General features: G+C 43.6%; 1 long non-coding RNA gene across 40 annotated transcripts in view; it reads left to right on the forward strand.

Annotated features, from left to right (window-relative positions):
- Positions 1–19,299, forward strand: part of LOC101414242 (uncharacterized) — an 82,559-nt gene that overhangs the window by 55,659 nt on the left and 7,601 nt on the right. For 11 of the 40 annotated variants that reach the window (XR_009187896.1, XR_011645407.1, XR_011645405.1 and 8 more), the window contains exons 1-8: positions 76–199; positions 1,549–1,709; positions 4,069–10,076; positions 10,761–10,883; positions 12,354–12,621; positions 13,306–13,391; positions 15,816–15,993; positions 18,867–19,054. This is a non-coding gene — a long non-coding RNA (uncharacterized lncRNA). Of the gene's footprint in view, positions 1–67; positions 200–1,548; positions 1,710–4,068; positions 10,077–10,760; positions 10,895–12,353; positions 12,622–13,305; positions 13,392–15,815; positions 15,994–18,866; positions 19,055–19,299 lie in introns of those variants that run through there. The other 29 variants (XR_011645392.1, XR_011645402.1, XR_011645388.1 and 26 more) reach the window with 16 other exon arrangements.

The following is a 19,299-nucleotide window of genomic DNA, read 5'->3' on the forward strand; positions in this document are numbered from 1 at the left end:
TCCGGCGCGCCGTGATTGGCTCTATCTCTAGGCCGAGCTTCCTATTGGCCACCGCAGCTACCTTTCTATTGGTCAGGGGGCGGATCCTGCGCCTAACGCCTCGCGTGCAAGCTGTAGGTTCGTGATCCCCCGCGTCTCTGGGGCTTCCCTGGTGGGCCCTGCCCGGGTGAGGGAGCGTCGCTGCGAGGACTCGGCGCAGGTGAGAGCTGCCCGCTGTGGAGACCGCGCGCGTGCCGGGCTCCCGGAGGCCGGGCCAGGGCGGGGGCGGAGCAGGGCCGAGCCCGCAGGCCGCTCAGGGCCGCGCTCTGGGAGGCCCGCCGGGGCCAATCCCGCTGCCCGCGTCTCCTTTCCCGTGGCCTGCGGTGCGTGGGGCCTCCTGACACACGCGGGGGTCCCGGCCCCTACTCGATCCCCTGGTTGTGGGGATTATCCCCTCAGGCGCCTGCAGTAACCGGGCCTCCCGCAGGAGAGGCAGATGGCTAGTTAGGACAGGGAGCCGTGGCGTGTCCGTCACTGCCCTGAACAGAGCCGAGGACGCCCGAATGCGTCTTGAATTCAGATTATTCCTTGTAATTTATCTATTCATTCGTTTAACTGTGTCTGCTGTAGGCCAGAGGCTGTTGCGTTCCATAGGATATTCTGTTACTTCGCTTTTTATTGTGTTGTTTATCACGATTATTTCATCTTTTGATTTCCTGGTGGCTTAGTTTGTCCTTAGTTGTAATTTTACACTCCAGAGAAACGTAAAGCTCTGTTGTTGATTCCTCAACAACCACGATTTTGGTTTGGGTTTCTCTGTAAATCTTTTCTTACAAGTTGAGACTTCTCCAGGTTAGACACAGTAGACCGGTCTGGAAAAAAGTCTACATGTCTTTTTTTAAGTACTGGTCATATCATAAGGGGGAAATATAGATGAATTAGTGAAAGGTTTCAGTGGGTTGGAAATGTTTCCACGTATTTTATATGTATATATTTGGTGTGAAATTAACTGTATTGCTTCAATTAACTTACTCTCTTTAGTACTAGCATCACATAGGGACCAATAATCCTATAATTTTAATGAAAATTTTACTTTTACCTTTTAAAAATATTTTTAAAAAGAGCAGACAGAAGGATACTAAGATTTAGTGGGCACTGCAGTGTCTCAAGCATGGTTTCACGGGCTTTACATGAATTATATAATTTTTTAGGTGGGTACTATTCGTGTTTTAAGGATGAAGGAGCTGAGGCACAGATCAGTTAAGTAGTCTCCCCAAAGGTACAGGTGTGAATACCAATCTGTGGATTCAAACCCAAGTGGTCTGACCCTAGGATCTGATTTCTCAACCACAGCATGAGAGTTTAATTCTTGTAGCCTCTCTAGTTTGATGAAATCTTTCTTTTTTAGACTCATTTAGAATATTAATGCTAAAAAGCAAATGTGGTTATTTCATATTGTGTAAACATCACTGCCACCTTTATTAAAGATTATGAGGGAAGAATGAATACCTGTGCATTGCTATTACTTCATAAAAATGAAAACCTTTTCTTCTCTTTTCCATGATTCAGTACATCTCTTCCAGGTATCTCATGTACCTTGACAGAATGAGGAGGTTTTTGTTCCTGTATGCTACACAGAAGGAACAGGCAAAAGCCATAGCAGAAGAAAGAGGTGAGCAAGCCATGAAACATGGATTTTCTGCAGAGCTTCACTGTATTAGTCAGATAAGGTAAGCGCCCTTATTCCAATGGCTTCTACTGTGTTGTGTTCCTTGAAGTGTTTTGATTACTAAGTAATGTTTGTTAAACAACAAAGTAGAAAACTAAATGCTACCATGTTTAATAACCAAAATTTTATTTAATCAACTGTACTATAAGATTCTTACCAGCATTTTTTTTTTAAGATTTATTTCATTTATACCCCCCTTGCTGCTTGCCTACTGTCTGTTCTCTGTCTCCATTAGCTACGCATTTTTCTGTGTCTGCTTGTCTCCTTTGGTTTTGTCATCTTGCTGCGCCAGCTCTCTGCAGGCGCAGGCCTTCAGCTCTCCGTGGGTGTGGGCCAGCTTGCCTTCACAAGGAGGCCCTGGGAAGCCAACCCAGGGCGTCCCGTATGGTAGACGGGAGCCCAATTGATTAAGCCACATCCGCTTCCTCCTACCAGCTTTTCATTATCTATAAATGTACGTTGGGATTAGGCTAAGTATTTTGGAAAACCAAAACAAGTAATTATTTCTCATTTTTCTCAATTATAAATGGAGGTTGTAATGTATGCTTCTTTATCTCATGGGGTATCTGACAAAAAATGAGATGTGTTGTAAAAGCTCTGAAAAAAACACAAAAATGTGAATGAGCGCATATATGCAATTTTTTCCTCATGAATCTTAATTTATGTTTCCCCCAAAGCACCTTCCATTCATTCTAGAGTTCCAACAAGAAAGGGCCACCTGAAATCTTTGAAATTGAATTTAAAGTAGAAGAGTGAGGATCTGGAGAAGATTCAGTTTCTTAAGGCCAGAGACTACATGTATTTTATGTCCAGCTTCTGCAGAAGTTCCTCTCTGAAGGAATATGGGACCCATCTCAATTCTGCGTTCTCCTTTAATACTTTTTAGTCCTCTGGATCATACTGTTTCAGGCAACGTAGTATCTAGCAGCAGGCAGGGACTTATTTATAGCGTAAGATGACATACGAGCCACTAAGCTGCGGCGCGGTTCAGTACTTCCAAAACCAAACTGCCAGTACTACGTTCTCACTCACACTCAAGTTTACAACTTCCTCCAGCCTTTTCCACATCTTCAGTTCAGAAGGCTAGACTGTCAACAGCACAGGTGAGTTACTAGCCTGGCTCATAGAAGGAGACTGCCTAGCTGCTTTGTGCTGCATTGCAAGCTGTCTCCAGATGTACTCACAGAGAAGGGGGGCACTGCAGGAGCCACATGAAGAAGCATAATCTGAGGCTATTACTACTAACAAAGGCAAAATCATCATGATGGAACACTAGCCCTGGCCTCGCCCTTTGGGGTTGACCTCCCCGACTAGGCCCACCGCTGTGTAACTAAGACCGGGGTGGCAGGGTCTCTCCAGTAATGCCACACGATCTAAGTGTCAGCTCCTAGCTCTCTGCTCTCTGCTCCTTGGTGGTGCTTTTCAAGGTGAAGTTCCACAAACTCTATAGCATGCAGCACACAATTTGTTGTAACATCCTGTAAGCATGACGCCGTCTGGTCAAAAGTTAGCTGTTATGTCAGCATGGAAATAAAGTGGATTCCTTGGAGCCAAATTAAGTGGTACCCTTGAGGCATTATGAATAGAGACAATGCAATCTTCTATTTGAAATACGTAAATTGAGGAGAGGATTAAAATGAAGAAACTTGATACATAAGACATGAAAACACTGGTGATCTCAGTTTGCCATTCCTGATTTCTCCACTGTCTGGAAATGTGGAGTCATTCTTGACGGCCAGGTTTCCTGGTGTCTTTGGAATAACACTACTAGTTTTCCAACTTTGAAGTGCCCCATTTACTTCTCTGCCTTCTGTTGTTCGCAGTTCAGATGACCGGTTTTATTTTGATTTTCTATCTTGCTGAAGATTCCAGAACTGGGTTTTCAATAATAATACATGAGTAAATTGACTTGGCAGTGTTACAGTAAAACTTTATTTACACAGTAGGTCAAGGGTAGGATTTGCCCCACAGGCTATAGTTTACAGACCTCTACTCTAATTCAGAAAAGCCCAGAAATCCAGGTATGGTGTTTTTTGAAACCTATATAATCCTTTAAGACTTAATGAAAATGTGAAATTTTTAAAAAAGGTTGTCAAAAAATATTTGTTTTATTTCAATTTCTGTGTTGTTTTTATGTTGTAAAGTAGAAGGAACACGTCTGCATACTTATTATTACTCAAGAAAAAATTAAGAAAATGGGAAGCTATACATTATTTCTCACTCCATTGATAAGGACATAGAATATTGTTTTATATGTTTTATTTAGCTGTTTTTTGTATTTTCTTTAGCTGTTTTATTCTTTGTATCTATTTTAAACTTAAAGTTTATTGTGCACTAAGAATTTATTTGTGCTCTTTTAGGTCTGGGCGATTCAGAATACACGTATTTCTGTAACGGGAAAGATGATTGACAGATGACTTCTAGAGCTTGGAACCCAGCATTTCTATGACTTGGATGTGCAGATGACAGTGGGGTGAGAACAGTTTGCCTCAAACACTTGTTTTCCTAATAAATGCTTATTTCCACAGCATGGGAGTTAATGAGTTTTTTCTTTTTAAGCTCTTGGACTCAAGAAGATCAGCTAGAGCTTGATTCACCCCTTGCTCTGCTTTTCTTTTTAGGTGTCTCTCATTCAGTGTCTGCTAATGGAAGGAACTAGAGAAAATGTCTCCATATGGTTGCCTTTATTTAGAAGTGTGTATGTGCTACAATTTACCATTTTCCTTAGGAAGTTTATATGAATTATTTTGGAAATGTAAGAGAGTACCTGTGTGTCCCCTCTGCTGTGCACCTGGGGGAAGGGCTGGGGGAACAGAGCCGCCCTTCCAGAGAGAGCATGGATCAGTGGTCAGTACAGACCAGTTTACAAACATAATCCAGTGTGTATTTTTGGAATTCATAGCTAAATCAAACTGCTACAGAGGATAACGGGTTGGAAAAAGACAGGAGTAGTGCATTTTACAAATGCAGAGAGTAAATAGTGGAAATGTAAGCTGTTACAGGCGAGCTGATCAATATTTTCCAAACGTCCTGATGCCGGGTTCGATGATAGAGTCGCTCTTCATCCCCCTCTCCCATGGGTGCTCTGGGGCTGTTTTACCTGCAGTTCCCAGCGTGCAAGGCAGTGGCTTTCACTGGGGTTCAGGGTCAGCATCCCTAGAGCTCGTCCCTGCCCTTCCTGTCCTGGCAAGTGACCTACTTTCTGTCCCTACAGTTTTGCTTTTCCCAGAATGTCATATAAATGGAATCAGTGCTCAGCCTTTTGAGTCTGGTTTCTTTCACTGAGCATAATGCATTTGCGATTAGTCTGTGTTCTTGCCTGTGTCTGCAGTGTGTTCCTTTTTTATTGATAGGTAGTGTTCCATTGTATATACCCCAGTTTATCTGTTATTGAAGTATATTTGGGTTGTTGCAGTTCCTGATGAGTTCCTGATGAGAGAGGAGTAAGAGTAAAACCACGATAAACGTTCGGGTGCACGTTATTTCCTTTTCCTTTTTTTTGGGTAAATGACTAGGCATGAAACTGCTGAGTTGTATGTTAAGTGTCTTTTTCCTTTATTAGAAATTTCCAAACTGTTTTCCAAAGTGACTCTACCATGTTACATTTCCCCTAACAATGTGTATGAGTTCCAGTGTTACTATGTACTTGTCAGTTAGAGGCATTGCCAGGATTTTTAACTTTAGCTGGTTTTTATTTGCAATTTTATTATTCTTACCATTGGTTTTGTTTACATTTCCAATTAAGGAAGAATGATGTTGAAAATCTTCATGTTTTTGATTACCGTCCATGTTTCCTTTGGTGAAATAACGGTTCAGATATTTTGACCATTTTATATTGTGTTGTTTGCTTGTTAAGTTGTAAGAGTTCTTTATATATTCGGGATATAGGCCTTAAGTCATATGTGTTTTGTAAATAGTTTTACCTAGTCTGTGACTGGTATTTTTCATCCTCTTAACAGTGTCTTTAGAAGAGTAGAATTTTAAAATTTTCAATCCAGTTTATCAATGATTTTCTTTTGTGGTCCATTTATTGTTGTATCTAAGAAATCTTTGTTAACCAAAGGTCACAAAGGTTTTCTTTGTTTCCCCAGACGTTTGATTATTTTAGATTTTCCATTTGTATCTGTGATTCAGTCTGAATTAATTCTTGTGTGAGGTGTCAGTATCACTCAGGCTTTATATTTTTTTGCATATGTATGTTCAGTACCATTTGTTGTAAAGACTTTTTTCTGGCGAATTAATTAACTTTGTGACTTTGTCAAAAATCAGTCACGTATATTGGGCTATTGCTGATCTCTCTGTTCTGTTCCACTGGTGACTCTTCTTTTGTGTTTCTGTTTCCAGCTGCTAAAACAAATGCCATGCAGTGGGTTGGCTTAACAGCAGGAATTCAGTGGCTCACAGTTTCAGCAGCTGGAAGCCTGGCTTCCTCCCAAGGTTGGCTCTTCCGGCTGGCCAGCAGCCTGGGGGCTCCCTGGATTTTTCTTTCCTATGGCAGTGCTCTTAGGGGCATCTTGTCCTTTCTGTTCTGGGTTCGGTTGACTTGCAGCTTCTTCTGTGGCTTCTTTCTCCGTCTCACTTTTCCCCTGCTTAGAAAAGGACCCCAGTTAATCCTGCTTGGAGCCCAGCCTGATGGAGTTAGGACCCTGTTTACCTGAAGAACCATGGAAGAGACCACTCACTAAGGGTCCACACACTAGCATGCCGACCAAGGCCAGAAACATGTCCCCTTGGGATCCAGAATTCACTCCACCATACTTTGTCAAAACTGTACTGCCTTGTTCACTCTGGAAAATGAGGCTTAAAATCAGGTAATGTCAGTGTTCCAGCTTTGTTCTTCATTTTCAAAATCGTTTTGGCATTCTGCTTAATTCATTTTTAATGGATATTTCTCTAGAGTATGTTTCCTTGTATTTTAAGCAGAAATGGACAAAGTTTTTTTTTTAATAACTGTCATCATAAGTGGTATTATTTGGAATTGGCTTCTGCCCTCTTGAAGCATTTAGGACTGTTTTTTTCATTTTGAAATCTCCTCAGACTGCTATTTATTTTTTACCTCTCTTGTTAGGTATAATGTCTTTGTATTTTTTAAAATGTTTTTATTTTGCCCCTAATAGGTATAGTTGTCAGTACATACTCTTGAATGAAATTCACAGACATAACTCCAAAAAGGTCTTAAGACCCAGTTTAAAAAAGTTTTATTTTTTTGTGAGCCTAGCAGCTGTAATGTCTTGCAGTAGTCCCCGTGTGCCTCTAGCAGTACCTCCTTTCTAATTTACCCTCTCTGTTGAGGTGTTAAGATTGTTACCAATATATTTATTTAGAATAACCAGTTGGTCCTAAGCTAATCTTGAAGCTCTAAGTGTGAGCTGCAGTAGTGCGGGGCGGCATGGGCTCCTCGGCTGCCTGCTGGCTCAGCTTGCTTGTGCCCTGGGGACCTAGTTTGGCTCAATACTGAACCAGCTGGCTCCAGATCCTAAGGGCATTGTTGCTGAGTTTTCCGGCCCTGGCTTGGCGGTTCCCACAGCTTGCGATGGGTAGTCCTGGTTTGTGATCCCATTGTGGGCCTTGCGCAGGTGCTCTGCCTCTCCCAGGGCCATGTTGTACCCGTCAGGAGAGGGTTTCTAAAGATTGTAATTCTCTGCTTTAGTTAGCATGGCCCTGCTCCAGGATGCTGGGGCCTGTGCTGAGATACTCCCCTTGGGGCTCACCTGCATGGCATCTGCGCCCCATCACTGATCTCTAACAGCATGTGGTCTTCTCTCCTGTGTAGTGCAGGGCAGCAGCAGGACCTTTTAGAGTACCGTCACCTGTGCCTGCTTCACTCAAGCAGCCTTTCTGCTCCCAGGTGTGGAACGGGCTGCCCCAGAGCCTGAGGAGGCCCTCCAGACTTGTTTCTGCGTGGAGTGAGATCCAAGATGCAGTACTACATTGTTGACTTGGGATGGGATGTCCTGCCTACCAGACTACTAGACTTAGGCCCTAAAGGTAGCATGGACGTGGCGGCCGCTCAGTCTGCCTCACTGCGGTTTCCTTCCCACCTCCTGGATGCTGGCCTGTGAGCTGCTGCTTGCTCATTGTCTGATTAGCATAATGTCAGTGATGTAGTGAACTAGTACGATGTTTTGCTGAATGTCCAGATGTTCCGGATTTATTTAGCCTATCTTATGTAAGAGCAGGTAAGGACATTATCATAGTCCTGGGGCAGAATTGTGAATGTATGCCCTTGTCTGTTCCAAGTGAATGTGAACGGAATCTAATCCTCTTTCGTTTTAGGGATGGTAGAAAGGGTGCACTGGGTAAATCAGTGGCTACATCCCATGGACCTGAGGCCAGGTCAGTCTTCCTTAGCAAAGAAATCACATCTGGCATGGAGGCCACAGTAGGAACGACTAGTTGAGCGTGCAGTATCTCATTCCCCAGAATCCATCTGGTTTTTGCAGAGACCAGATCAGCATAGTAAATGGAGATGTGGTGGAGACTCACCCCCTCATATTTCTCCCCCCAAAACCTTGAGATTTTTGAGGATAGTGTTGATTTCTGACATTTTTCCCAGGATGTTGTATTTTTTTTTTTTTTCCTATCTTGATGGGAGGAAGAGTGCTGTGAAATTCGGATCTTGGATGTGTCCACCACGATGCCTCTACCCACAGGTCAGGATCTCAGTGTGGGCTGGTACCGACTACTGGGCATGATGATTCTGATTGTACATTTGAAGACTCAGGAAATGATCCCTGTGGGGTCTTGGCTTCCGTGGACCTACTGGACTGGACTGGGACAGAACTGCCCTTGCTGCCTGGCTCCAAGTGTTCTTACTCTAGTCGGTGGGCCATGGTGACCCTCTTGGTCCCTGGGTATGAGCATCAGCATGGCCTTCTCTTAACAGTCTTGAAGCATTTGGGCAGCTCCCTTTTCCCTCTGAAGGGACTGGGAATCCTTACTGGATGCAGAGTCCTTCCCTTGGGGCCGCTCTAACCTGCAGTCCCTGGACTCTAGGTCTAGAAGCTGGTCAAGGCCTGGGATCTTAGACAGGCAGCTGCCCTCAGTTTCTGGTTATCCACCCTTGATTTGTCTTCATTTTAAATATTGGTCCAGTGCCCTTGTGGCCTGCCCATTTGCTTTGGCCCTAGAGCTGCTTTTTCCTCTTGGCCATCTTCGTTAATTCTACGGGTCAGGCCACTCCAGCCCTCCTAGCTACCAAGGTAATTGTGCCCACCCTGCATGGCTAGCTATGTACTATCAATTGCCCTGGGGGAGGCCCCACCGAACCCTTCAGGTCTTGCTGCTGTCCCCAGCTCGGTCCTGGTGGCCTTGGTAAAAGTGCCCCTGGTGCTGCCACAGAGCATCTCCATCTGCGGCCCTTTGGCTTACGGGGTGATCCCCCCTCTACAGCCACTGCTCTGGCCTTGTAGTCCTTTCAGCTGCTGGCCATGGCACTTCTGGCATTTCTGCCTGGCTGCATGCACGCTCCTGCTTTCCTCCTGGCTTCTAGTAGCCATGCAGTCAGCACGTTCCTGTCGACTCCAGGGGCTCTTGCCGCGGTGTGAAAGCCTGTGTCCTGGGGCTGTGCTCCCGATTAGAAAATCTCATACCCGCGTTCGTGCGGCCTACCCTTGTTTCTGGCTGGTGTACTCCACTGGCTCCTGGCTCTAGACTCTTCCTTGCCTTTCTTAGCAGACCCAGCATGTCTGCAGCCGGCTCTCTGGGGCCTCACCCCTGATTGTCAGCCCAGCTGCCAAGAGAGAAGACGGGGTGCAGTGGTGTATGGGGGAGCATGCCTTGTAGGGCCGAGGTCTCCTAGTTGTTTTCATGCCTAAAGGGAGTTCAGCCTTTGATGGGAAGGGGTGGGGGTTTCTGCAGGGTGAAAGGACTCAGGACGTTCAGCTGCAGGGGCCTCTCCCATGTGTCAGGGTCCCCTTCTCTCCCATGTCAGGCTGGTTTTAGCTTTCTCTCCCCTCAGGCTTCAGGAGATGAGAGCCCCATCCTCTGGCCTTCAGCTCCAAACTCCCACTCTAGCTTCTTTCTTGGGCCTCTCTTGCACAGTTTTCACAGCCTGGGTTCCGGAAGTCAGGCTATGAGGTGCATCTTAGGGCATCCCTGAGGAATGGAGGGGTGGCGGCACTGTCCACTGTGAGTCGCTGAGCTGTGACGCAGGCTCAGCAAAGTCCCCGCCGTGCCTACAGGGTCTCTGGAGCTGTGTGACCTTCAGAGGCACAGAGGCGCTGCGCCTTCCTGGTCACGGATCCGTGCTTGGACGTGGGCTGCCTCTGAGCAGAGGCGTGAGCTGAGGTGCTGAAAGCTCTCGGGTGCCTGGCACCGAGGGCCACGTCTGGGCAGCGCCCCTGCATTTGCTGGAGCCTGAAGGCAGGTGGGTGGTGCCTCTCGGTCCTTGCCAAACTCTACTCTCTGCCCTGACCCCTCTCCCAGCTTCCCACCTAACACTTAGCCAAAGTTAAGTGACTAGCCCCTCTTAACCTGTAGTTTTCTAGTTTAAAACTTGACAACTAGTTAGGAAAGAGGTGGCGTTCTAGTACAGAATTGGATTTCTTTGCGGTTACCTGAGACCTGTTTTGTCCAGTGTGGGAGCCATGGGCCACATGGAGTAGTTACATTTAAGAGGAAGAAAACTAGATAAGGTAAAAGATTTCAGTTTCCATGACCATCTGTCCACACACATTCTAGCCATCTTGAAATATCTGTCCTCTCTTACAGGACACCTTTCCTGAAATATTGACATGAATACCATTTTCTTTTATGTAGTTAATTAGAAGACTACTAGGCCTTTTCAGGAAAATGCTAGCTTCTGATGTTCTCAGAATGTATTTCAGAAATTCCAGTGTCTACTAGACAAGTACTTAGAAATATACATAAGATTCTTTATGAAAGAGTAAGAGTCAGTTTTTGAAAAATAACATCTATAGTCATTTACCCTAGAGGAGAATGTTTAAATGGCCAGGACATTTTATAAGATCCCATAGGTAAGCCACTTAGTTTAGCACTGGTATAATTGAAAATTGTATTGAGTTATGTGTCACCACATTTGTCTTTCAAGGGGGAAAGCCAAGCATCTGTGACTTCGGTGAATTCAGTTTTTCAAGTTCCAATTTCAAAGGCAGTTCAACTCACTACAGATGACGCCATAAAATCCACTCTGCTGTTAGAATTGGACATTTCCGTAAGTTCCAGGTGATTTCTCAGCACAGTTGAATTTTCAGGACAGTGCTCTTCTTAAGAAAGAGGCAGGCAGGGTGTGCTCTTACACAGGCGGAAGGACGAGGTCTCTGAGCACATCTGGCCTTGTGGTCCTTGACCGTCAGCTTGCCTTCCCCTCCCTCACGCCTGTTTTCCTTCCACGATGCGCAGAGGCACAGGTGAGAGGTGACCCTTGAAGTAATTTAATAGTTGAACAGTGCTGCTGCCTTCCTCATTAACGCCTGAAAGAACAAAGGGATCAGAACAAACCTTTACATATAAGAGGCCCAGGAAAGCCCTTTATCATCTCAGGTTGACCAGCTTGTTAGAAATAGAGCTGAGAGTAGGCAGTCATGTCAAGGTTAATTTCTCAGGCTGTGGTTCTCAGATTCCTTTGAGATCAGGGAAGAAATTATGACCTTCACAGAAAAATGTTATGATGTTATATAAAACCTTTTGCAAATACTTTTGGGGGCTCACGTACTACCCCTGTGAACTCCCTCCATCCCTTCCTCCCACACATGTCCCCCCATCCCGAATCCATGGACCTCAGGTCCAAAACCTGGTGTGTGATCCTGAAACTTCTGTGCTCGAGTGCATCTTCAGTCATTTAGTTCAGGCCATTGTTTGATGCAGGTACTCCAAGGTCAAGGGGTTGTGCTTTTCAGAGGAGTAAGAGCACGTCAAGTCTCTCTGTGTGGATTTTGTGCAACTTCCTAATAGAAAAAAGGAAATATGACAGGAGTCACAGCTAGGTAGTTTTGCTTGTATTCTAGGGAGTAGCTCCATTTATTGTTTTTCACTTTTTCACTAAGCCATATTATATCCTTGTAATGTAAAAAACGAGGCATTTTATATTCTGTTCTGACATTTGTCAGTTTTGACATGAAGAGGCTGGGGTTGACCACTTGCTGAGTCTGCCTCCTTCCTGGGTCACTGGACCCCGAACACAGGGGCTGCTCCTTCTCCAGCCCCCGTTTGCTGCAAGGGCAGTATTTTATGCTCATAAAGGAAAAGTAGTGTCCATCCTTCTTCCCCCTAAAGGGAAGAAGCAAAGTAAATAAAAGGAAATTGAGAGCCACACTGATGCCCTTAATTACTACTTTTGGTCATATTTTGTGTGTTTGGGTTTACAAGAACAGGATTTTACATGGATTGTTCAAACTGCTGCTTGGTTACGTACCTTATTCTATGGAAAACAAGGAAGGTCTTAATTTCCATTCTCTCCAATACACAATTTTAGAAAACAAAACATTAGATAACTCTGGAATTTCTCTTTAAAAATAGCTCCTAATAAAAATACATTCATTTGGATAGTTGCAGTTATTTGTTTGTTATTATTGTGGGTAGAATTATTTTATCCCTTTGTCCATGTGTTAACATGTTTATGTAATAAAACATGTATACTCCAATTCCTGAGGAATTTTATTTTTGGATTCTGGTTCTTCTCTAGAAAACAGATTTTTTTCCTTTCACACGGAGATTCCTTCACGTGATGTGTCTTAACAGTGATTGTGCAGTGCAGCACCTGCTCCAGAGACTGCACCTCGCAGACAGAAAAGAAGACTATGTCTTCTTGAAATCAAGGAAGACACAAGGAGGAAAGGTGCCACAGTCCTGATGACGTGACTTACTGGACCTGTGGGCTGGAGCTGACCGCAAGCGCGCGCCCCGCGAGCTTGTCCCAGAGGGCCTCTCGGCCGTGTGCGCTGCAGTGCAAGGTGCCTGCCCTTCTGCCCGTGTTGGTGGGCCAGGCCCCCCCAGGCTCTCCCGTGCTTTAGCTTTTGCGTGAATGATACAGCATGAGATGATAGTGGACTTCCTACTTACTGGACACTTGCTGGGCATTAAAAGTTAAACTAACTGTGGTCTTTGGGAAGCAACAGCCTAGAACCATTTTTTAATTGTATTCCTATTATGGATCATTCTCAGCATACTTATCAGCACTTATTTAGTATATAACATTAATTGTATTTTTCCTAATTAAGGGTTTCTTTTTTAAAACTTAAATTTACATTAATTATTTGCTAGAATGAACTTGAATTCACTCAGTTCTTAGTTTACTTTTGAGTTGTGCATTACCGATTTTAAGGGGCTGCTGCCATCTGTAGGCTTTGTTCCCTAGTTTTAGATGTCTCCTTGTCAGTGGCACACTGGATTTGGTAGGTAAGGCTCGTGTGATAGTGCTGTTGAATTTGTAATTATTATCTTTTTGTAAGGTTGCCTCTTGGGTTGTTTTTATTTGGGGGAAATGTTTTGGCTGAATAAGCATTCTACAAATCATAATTGTATTTTGATAGCACACTAATATAAAATAGTACGGGTGGTTGTGTTTTTTGGAATGCACACTGTTTTATTCTTTATTTTCTGTGTCATGAACTTTTTTCCTGTCTTGACTTGAAAAGGAGCAGCCTTTTGCCAGCATATACCTGAGCATTCTCTCCAATTCATCCTCACCTGGTGCTTTGAAATACAAGCAATTCCTAAAAAGGTATTTTTTTTTCTTCTTCAGGTAATGGTTAAAGAATATACTTAGCTCTGTGTAAGATTTATTAAGGAGGTTTGGTATTTATTTACCCTTTGGGGGTTTAAAAAATGTATTATTTACAACAGGTTTGCAAAATTAGTTCCCAAGAGTGTGTGGTAGGTATCTTTATAATTGTCGCAGTCAGATATTTTTATATTGTATTTACAATGAAAGTTTTACATTTTCTTTTGAAATGGTTTTTTTAAAGTAGGACTTGATTTTACTGGTCATTACCTTGATATAACATGTTAAACATGATGAAAACAGCCCTAATTGACTTCTTACATTAACCAAATACGCAGTGCCAGCATTTCTTGTTCTAATTCATGCCAGGAAGCTAATAGGGTCTTAGGGGCTTAAGTGTGTTTTTTTTTTGTTCTTGTTGATTGTTGTTGTTTTGCCCTCTCTCCTTGCCACCTCTTATAATTATTAAGATCCCATTTGTCCAATACTATATAATTATTGCTCAACCAGAATTTTCGAAGAGAAATTGAAGGTTTTGGTAGGCTCTTTATATGCTTAGATGATTTTGGAGAAAGATCCACTAGATGTCAGTGTTATACAAGGAACTTCAAATTCAGTAAATTCACAATTTTAGTTTAGTTCTACCATTTTTAAAAGATTTTATAAAGCATAGTTATTTCCCCCTATGAAAATAATATGCTCATTGTAAAAAAGTCCAGATACAGAAATGTTTAACTCAGAAAATGGAAGTCTTTTATAATCAAACTTTCAGAGTTAACAGTTGAATTTTGTTTTGCTAAGAAAATAATGGGCTACCGTACTGTAGATGTTGTCCTGTACCTTTTCTCTTTTTATTTAAAAAAGAAATCAAGAGCTCCATATAACAGCATTGAAAGATGTTGGAAATATTTTTAAAGGTTGTTTTTTGGATGTAGCATAATTAATTGTTGATTTAATCACAGCATTCGGTTTATTTTAAGTTTCTGATTATTAAAAAAAATCTGTCTAGTTGAACAGTCTTGTGTTTGAAGAATTTTTATAAGCAAATCCCTTTATTAGAATTGCTACTTAAAAATTGTATTAATTTAGTAAATGTCAACTTGTTTTCCAAAACAGCATAGTAACATTTTTTAGTTTTATAAAACTTCAATAGTTCGGAAAGTAAAATATATTTTAAAGGATTTATGATTGCCACTACTTTAGCCTGTACTGTAGGACATTTTAGTGACTTTAGATCCAAGGTGACGTTGGTAAACCATTTATTATCTTACCAAAGGTCTATGCAGAAATATGGGACATGCATTCATTCAGCACCCTTTTCCCAAGTGCTTATTCTATTTTTAGCACTGATGTTAGCTCTTTAAGGAATCCATGCAAACTATTATTCTCTGGTGTTTTAGGCAGAGATTCTTTTTTTTTTTTTTTTTAAATATTTATTTATTTTTTTTAATTACATTAAAAAAAAATATGAGGTCCCATTCAACCCCACCGCCCCCGCCCCCCACTCCCCCCACAGCAACACTCTCTCCCATCATCGTGATACATCCATTGCACCTGGTAAGTTCATCTCTGAGCATCACTGCACCCCATAGTCAATGGTCCACATCATAGCCCAGACTCTCTCACGTTCCATCCAGTGGGCCCTGGGGGGATCTACAGTGTCCCGTAATTGTCCGTGAAGCACTATCCAGGACAACTCCACGTCCCGAAAACGCCTCCACATCTCATCTCTTCCTCCCGTTCCCCACACCCAGCAGCCCCCATGGCTACCGTTCCCACACCCATTCCACATTTTAGGCAGAGATTCTTAAGACCGCCTCTCCTGCCTTCATGGATACTGTGCCATCATTCAGACATTCTTATTGCTGTTGTGTCTTATGTCCAACTTGAAGCTCAGCTTTGCTTTCTGGAAGTCGTGCCTTATTTGGAGGCCCCTGATAGCCTGGGACCCCTGCTGGAGTGGGTAGCCCATCTGCCTGTGAGCCCTTGGGCAGACGTCTTCTAGACCCAAAGCTCACCTGCCACAGGCCTGTTGTAAATACCTGTAGAAAACGCCAGTCAAAATCACCAGCTGAGACAAAAACAGGTGTGTCCAGAAACAGACTCTTGACTTTTGGGACTTCTTGAGCACATGTACTCCGACATAGCTGACACTTTTTAAGATCATGCTTGTGACCCAGGACTTTGCTTTAGGACCTCGGACAGGTGAGCAAAATCAGAAGGAGAAGGGGGATTTTTATGTCCCAGTAGGTGGACATTAAAGCATGTGGTGAATGAGATTCTCTTTTCCTGAGAACACTCCTTGTGACTCGCTTTTTCTTGGATAATCTTCCACATCCCCAGGCAGGTAATAAGTGACTATGCTAACAGCCCTAACCACGGGGGTGTGGTGGTTTACATCTGCTTCCTTCTTTCTGGCCACAGGCATTTTTGCGAGGCCTCGTGCACTGTCCCAGGATGGTGGTGACAAGCGAAGGCTTCAGGAGCTGTGCGGGAAGCAAGGGGCTGCTGAGTCCACCTGCTTTGTGAGAGACGCTGGCCTTGGCTTGCTGGGCTCCTCCACGCCTTCCATCTCATCGGTCACTGCTTCCTGTGCTGCTGGGTGAGTGGCCTCGGTCTCAGAGTGCACTGATGTGTGGGTAATCTTTCTGTAGTAAAGAGAAGTTGCTGTTCTTTTTTAACCTGTGGAACTTTATACAGTCATAGTGAGAAGGCATCAGAATTACATTATGATCAGTAAAGATTTTATAAATTGTCTTCAGGGTGCTATGACCTTCTAGAAGTGAGGGTCCCTCTTCCAAGCTATTTTATGTCCTGATTCTCCCACCAGTGGTCAGTCTTTATTCTTTCTCATCATTCTGAGAATTTAGCATGTTAGCGAGTTTAAGTGTATTTCATAAAGGTCATTTAGTCAAGTTTTATCTGGAAATGAGCTTCCCCCCAAATTGTCTCTTTCAAAGGTAATAAATTCAGGTTTAATTAACAGAGGTTCCCTCAGTGTGTGTGCTTCCTCCAGAATGTGGACATGCCCCATCCAGGCAGGTTGAGACAGAGCACTCCTTTCTCAGGTCAGAGGGCCGCTCACGCCGTCCCACTGGAAATCCACTTACTCGGATCTTCCAGGAGGTGAAGCTTGGAGAGCCCATCACAGAGTATTCCACATTTTACCCATATGGCCTCTGTATCTTCTAGGTAGGGATGATGACTGTAAGAGCGTCTGAAGGTATTTAAGCCCTTACTGCTTCCCTGTGCTTCTACTTGTGTCCTCTCTGTTTTCCTGTAGTGTAAAGCGTGAAAGTCTTCAATGTTTGCATGTGTCTTTGGTGACAGCAAAGAGTGTATCATCCTTCTTGCTGTTAGGCCTGCACGCTCCTTCTCGATGCCTGGGAAAGTTCAGGGCACTGGCCTTTGCAGTCGGGCCCTGCTTGCTCTGCCGTGTCTGCCTCCGTGTCCCTCCTCCTCCTCCCCTCAGTGGTTAGGAGGTGCTGCCAGGCGAGGCAGCTTTTCCGCTCCCCACACTCAGACCAGTGCTTGGAGCCTTCGCAGCTCAGCCTCACACCACTCACGTGGGGCGGGTGGCCTTGAGAGCCCCGGACAGAAGCTGTGAGGGCTCAGAAAGCCCAGTCCCGTGCGGCTGGTTCCAGCCCCTTTTGTGGATGTTCCGTTACATTTTCTAGCGTTATAAAAATAGCATTTATTACCTGGTTATGCAAAAAGGCATTGGTACTTAAAAATTTAAATTGTTTATCCAAAGTTTCATATGAAATTGAGCCCTCTGAAACCTTATTGTGGTATTAATTAAAGCTAAGCCAGTTTAGAAATGTCTTCTCATTTTGCTTAAATAACTTAAAAAACATAATATTGAACTGATATTTCTGAAGAGTGTCAGTTTGGACACTTTTCATATTGATTCTTTAACATGCTTTTAAAAGAGTACCTATGTATTCTGTAGTAGCCCCTGGCTTTCTGGATATTAGGTTTTAAAACGTTCATTACTTTTTGTTCATGATATATATAAACGAAAAAATGTTCAATCCCAAATATTTCTCAGAATCCTTAAAGTAGTGTTCTTAATCTTCAGGGGTGGGGGGGCCATGCCCTTATTGCAGATCTGAAGTCTCTGGACACCTTTCACCAAGGAGCTGCACCTATGCCTAGAAGCCCAGGGCCTTGATCTGCAGCCCTTGCACAGACCCTTTCTCAGTGTTCTCTGGGTTCAGAAACCCGCTTTTGGGTAGAGGTACTGATTTCAGAGTAAGGAAGTACAGTATATCTGGCTTTAATTTTAGGTATTGGGAAAAAATACCCAATAATACTTCACTTAGTCACAGTGAATTTACGTGTGCTCTAAAGTATGATTTGAAACTAAACCATGAATTATGTGTGAACAGGAATCAGTTTTTTATCCCTCAGATAGAAGGTTGATTCCCATAGCAGTGAATGAATAATTGCTTATTTTAATTTTGTTTCTAGAACATCTTCCCAAGTTTCAACCTAGACCATATTCCTGTGTAAGGAAATAATACTTTTTTATTTATTTTTTCACTTTCAAGGTGCTAATATTTGTTAACAGAGTAACATGTTACATAGTACATGGCATCTTTTCCTTAAAATCTTATAAGACTCAATCTTTTAAATCCTTAGTGTCTCCTCATTTCATGTCATTCAGTGAAAGCATATCCAATTTTAGGCATGAAGAAGACATATCTAACAAGCTTCTGTCCTCCAGGAGTTCATAAAGTTTGAAATCTTCTCCTGTTCCGGGTCCAATTCTGTGTTTCTCCACTTAAAGCAGTGAGCCTCGCTTTCTTCCGCCTGCCTCCTTTACTGGCTGACCCCCACATTGGTGGGGAGGGGGCAGCGAGAGGCAGGAAGGCCCCCATGAAGTGCTGGTCCCCCTGCACAGCACAGGCAGCCTCTTCTGCCTGGCCTCCATTCCATGGTCGCCACCATTTCCCATCTTGCACTACCCTTTGCTCCTCCGAGACAGGAAGGTGACAGAAGGCGGCACACTCCTCTATTGATTGAGGATTAACTCCAGGATGTCTGCCTGATCTGGCTTGCACTGTATCTTTAAAAGCTATTTCCAGTTTGAGTTTGTAGCTTTCTACATGTCGTCCCTCAGGCACTTTAATATTTTACCAGCTCAACAGTAACTAATCTATGGGGTCTGTGTCAGGATTTGCCCCTGGTCATTCACAACGTCTAAATGATGTCCTGTGGGTCTTCACAAGGAAACCTTCAAGGGCGAGTCAGTAGTTGGAAGTCTTCTCTAGTCTGGAAGGCCAAGAAGTAAAGGAAACCTTTCCTGAGTGGTATCGTAAAAGAACGCAAGAAATGTTTAGGAAGCAAAATTGCCTTTTTCTCATGGGGCTTCTCATTGAAGACCACAAGGAAATACTCCCCCACTGCAACTAGAAGAGGGGCTTAGAATCCTAATACGGATTCTGAGAACTTCCCTGTGTGCCTCTGCAGCTCGTGTTTATCTCACCCAGGGAAGCCTCATGTTGTTTTTAACGTCGTGGAGTTTGTGCCTAAGGCCATGACGGTGGTTTTGCGGAAGGGAGTCTGTACTACAGGCTGGCTGGCCATGCTGGTGGCCTCAATTCTTCAGCCAGGTACGCGTGCAGCACTCAGATGGCGGAGGAGCCCTGGCACCTGAGGTACGTGGAGAGTGTGCGATTGCAGCACCGCTAGAATTCTCTTCTTTGCCTCTCCAGGAAAGAAAAAAACAATAGCCATTGTCATGAGATTATTCAAAGGAAAATTTATGCTGTACTCTTAATTGTAAAATCTCTGTTGTAAAGGCAGGAAAATATTTATTTTCATTTCCTATGAATTATACTTTTTAATGTTTCAACTGTGCAGCCCAAAGCTGACTCATGTATTTTCTCAATGTGTAAGACAC

Source organism: Dasypus novemcinctus, chromosome 2 (assembly GCF_030445035.2).
Source record: "Dasypus novemcinctus isolate mDasNov1 chromosome 2, mDasNov1.1.hap2, whole genome shotgun sequence".
NCBI lineage: Eukaryota > Metazoa > Chordata > Mammalia > Cingulata > Dasypodidae > Dasypus > Dasypus novemcinctus.